Source organism: Lactuca saligna, chromosome 6 (genome assembly GCF_052625555.1).
Source record: "Lactuca saligna cultivar CGN05327 chromosome 6, ASM5262555v1, whole genome shotgun sequence".
NCBI lineage: Eukaryota > Viridiplantae > Streptophyta > Magnoliopsida > Asterales > Asteraceae > Lactuca > Lactuca saligna.
Genome location: NC_136422.1, coordinates 115,822,616 through 115,827,360, shown reverse-complemented (window position 1 = coordinate 115,827,360; position 4,745 = coordinate 115,822,616).

The following is a 4,745-nucleotide window of genomic DNA, read 5'->3' as shown; positions in this document are numbered from 1 at the left end:
ATAAACCTTAAGTCACCCTTTACCTACCTTGTTAAGTCCAAGTTAGTGTGCCGGTTAACCACACACGCTCCACCAACGACTTAGACAATGTGTAAAGTGTAATTTCATGGATTAGCACCTTATTCACATTTTCCTAAAGTAACTAAGATTGGGAATTTAATAAAAACATTTAGTTACTTTATAATATTCATCATACTTTGAATGAGAATTTATAAGTCATTGTCTTACCCGTTCGGCTAACGACCCTCCACCAGTCCAGCAAGCGGTGGGTGAGAGTAGACACCCATTAAGTCACCATTTTATAGGCAACAACCTTATACCCACCTTATAGACCGGCTTCGTGAATGAGGCGTACTAGTGGTAAGACGACTTTGTTCTTATACATATATATATATATATATATATATATATAATTATTAAATCATCATAATATAAGTATAAGGATTGAATTTTAACTTTTAAAATTCTAAGGGTTGGAACTAAAGTTTTAACTTAACTTTACTTGTTCCAAAACTTGAGGGCAAGTTTTGTAACTTTCAAAACTTTTCGTTTCTTGTAACTTATGAGTTTAATAGAGTAATAAAATAAAGACTCTTCATTTTTCTAACTCTTGTGTTCTTTTTAATGGTTTTAATTCAAGTGTGACTCTTGGTTTTCCATAACTTGAGGACAAGTTATGGACTCTATTAAACACATTATGATCAAGAATTAATCTATCACATAGGTTACAAATAATTCCTATGATCATCTAAAACAGCATAAGAACAAGAACATGAATATGAACACATTCATAAATCAAAATTACACTTAATCTTTGTAATTTTCATAACTAGTTGTTGTAAATGAAATTAGAAAGAACATTACACCATCAAAACAAGTTTTCAAGTGCCAAAACAGTTTAGGGTAATGTTTCTAGTCCATTTCCAGCAACTAAAGTCGAAATTCTGTAATCTGTCGACCCTACTCGCTGAGTGCATGAACTTACTCACCGAGTAGGTTGAAGTTACACGTGAACTCGACAAGTCCCCCCCATGGACTCGACGAGTCCATTCGTTAGACAGCAAGATTTCGACTTTTTTCAACTTTTAAGCACAAATAAAAAGCAAACAAGCCTAGGCTCTGATACCACTGATGGGTTTTCAGCATTCTAACACTTCCTAAGTGTACATGCAACCCTAATAACCTTGGATCCGTGTTTGTCTAATTATCATGCAAAGTTGAATTCCAAGGCTATATTCCTAACTAGCATACATGGGGAACAATTTAAACTTGAATGATAGATAGAATAACTTACCTTGTTGTTGCTTATGTTCCTTGAAACCTTATGAGCCTAGCACCCCAAGTGTGATGCCTCAAATGCTTCACACAACACCAAATACTCTTGGAAAGACTTTTGAGAGAATGCACACTTCTTGAAATCGGCCTAGCCCTCTTGTTTCTCAAGTGTAACCGATTTTTGGTGGAGAATGAGATCCTTATATAGTGTTGACACATCTAGGGTTACACCATGTAAACCCTAAAGTGTCATGACTCTTCATTTCCATGAACCATGGGTTTGTAACTCCCATGGAGCATCCTATGGGTAGAACCCAACTTAATAATCCATGGAGCCGCTTAGCCCACTATACAAGATATGGATGATTTACATAATCAACCCATATATTTAATTAGTTATCTTTTGATCACTTAATTAATTGTAAATTAATTATTGATCAAACTAATCAAATAATATTATTAATATATTAGAACTTATAATATATTAATAATCTCCAAGTGTTATTTCTCTCATTTAGTCTATCCAATTGCATGGTGCCATGCAACCCAAATGGACCATGCCGGGTCGGGTCAAGTACATACCAGAAATAGTTATGGACTTAGACACCTTATCCAACAGTTAGGACCCCAGTCTTGCCCCTGGTCCGGCCACCAGGTTCTCAAAGACTCAAATGTCAAGGCTACCCAAGCCTAAGAACCTCCTCTGTATCACACACTGACTAGTAAATGCCATGGCTCTGCATGGCCTTACAACACACTCATACGGGCTCGTGAATGCTATGACTCCCCACAGTCTTACAACACTCTCTCACTTACTAGTGAAGGCTATGGCTTCCCACAGTCTTATGGCACTCTCTTACTGGATTGTGAATGCTACGGCTCCCCACAGTCTTAAGACACTCTCTCACTGGCTCGTGAATGCTATGGCTCCCTGCAGTCTTACAATACTCTTTCACTGACTAATGAATGCTACGGCTCCCCACAGTCTTATGGCACTTTCTTACTGGCTCGTGAATTCTATGGCTCCCTGTAGTATTACAACACTCTCTCACTGACTAATGAATGTTACGACACTCCGTCACTCGCCATTGGCTCACCCCATGGTTTTTCCCCGACTGCCCCAATTGTTTACTCTTACCTAAATCCACCTACTCTGTTATCACCTCACACCCGCTAGTTCACCGATCAATCCCACAATCTCTTCATCAAACGATCACCATACTGAGTTCACTAAACTCATGCTCTGTGAACCATCGTAAATAGGTGCGCCCACCCACCCACATTAAGTTTCATTACTCCTGACGACAATAACTGATGATTTCACAATTGGAAATATAGTCACTTAATGCTTCACTTGCTGTCTGATAAACCCAAGTCTCATAATAATCCAACAATTTAGGGCATCATACTCGGATACCTCGACACACCATCACATAAACTCACGATAGCTTTCCACGACCACTAATCTTCCATTTAGACAACTCAAAACCTTGAAGTACTCAACTCATAATTTGAAGCACAGAGGAATCGTAAATTATTGAGAACGTGTTGACGACAATCCAAAACCCCATCCTCTACTGATCAAAACCCATGCAAAACTACTCATACTGACTATGAAGTTGATTAACAAATCAGTTGTTACCCTTCCTGGAGTATAGATAACAATTTATACGTCGAACTAGAAAATCTCTCAACAATCAAAACTTAACCCCAACGACCCAACCACCTCGAAAATCAATCATAGGCCAACCCGATGAAACACTGACCACAATACGATCTTTGACCCATGACTACCTGCCATGGAGACACTTATTCTTTCTTGAGCATATACAACATGGATCGCCTCGCTCTGTACTTTCCCTATCTATCATTAGACCCAAGCCTTATATTCTCGGACCGTAGATTCCCCATAACCCAATCTTCTGAACCGCAACTTGAACAGATTGTTGATCCTCCCAATAGAATGCTCAGTTCTCCCTTATTTAGGGTTCGATCCATCGCCAATTGGCATACCAACAGACTATGCTACAGACTGATTCACCAGATATACCATACTCGACTCTTGGAACATACCACACAACACTCGATGATCTTCCAGATAAAGACCAAGCTACTACAAGTTTTTTGAATCTCAGATGGAAACCTTAGGAACCTCCCAATATGATTGCCTCCAATCACCTAGAATCTCATCTAACTGCACATGCAAATATTTTGATAGTACTAAAATAGCACTGGCTCTTTCACTAGAAATAATGTACTACCAGACACTTCATTCTCTGGATCCTCAATCATCACCCCATCGCAAGAATCGACATAGAAACAAGAGACCTCACTCTCACAGTCGATTCGCGGCATAGACAATGAAGGTCGTCGTTTCAATATATTCCTCTTCTTTTCCCGAAACAATTTCTTGAATACGACTTACCAAACTTAATCAAGGCATGCTCTTGTCCTTGCTGCTCACAGCTCCCCCTGGTGACTCCTTCTCAACATAAGAAATAACTCAAGGTACTCATACCACAAAAATCCTGTTGATGCTAACATCACCACAATCTGGTACCCCACGGGGTCTCCTCTAATCTCTGAAATTAGAAGCTCACTCACCCATCCTTCGAAAATGGAATGTGGGAATAATACAATCCTCTTCATAGAGATTTCAATCACAATCCATCAGGCGAACACTCAACTCGAACTACAATTCTCCATAACGCATCATCTCCACTTCATTTCTGAGTCCTAAGGCTCCAAATGGTACCTCACTAGTCAAATCCCTCGAGGTCTAAACTCAATTTTTCCTCGCAAGGTATACTCCATTTAAGCTCGACCGACATGTCCCTTTGGCCCCACCATTTACCATATCCACTCTTAGTCTGTATATCCACAGTCGGATAACTGGTAAAGACAGAAACACACTCTTCTATGAATCACGGTACCCGACCCATGTTATCCCCCCTCAAACCGCATCTTAGAACCTCTATAATTCTCCCTGTTTCAAGTATGGGTCCTCTACTTTCAGTAGTACGACCCACACTACCTTCAACATCTACCCATAATTTCCGCACGGATCATCCCAGATTTCCTAAGTAGCCGTTCAAATTTCCCAATAGACCAGTCCCATTTCACATGCTCGCTCCCCCATACATACTCACCTCTAAACAGCACACTTATCAGACTGGAATTACTCCCTATGCTCTCCTAGGTTCCCACACTTCTCTGCCATCAGTTTCTGATGGACTCGTCGCAACGTCAATTAACTCTTCAAGCTAAATCGCATCACTCATAGATTCCACAAAGCACAAAGCAAGCATCATTTGAACATCTAGCAACCTCCCCTAGATTACAAAACCACTATAGAATACAACTCCAATTACTTTATCCACAACATGAAAGGCATCACCGAACTCAGGCAATCCTACCTCTCCACTCCTCAGGGATATCTAACTACCAGTTCACATAACAAGTATAAAGGC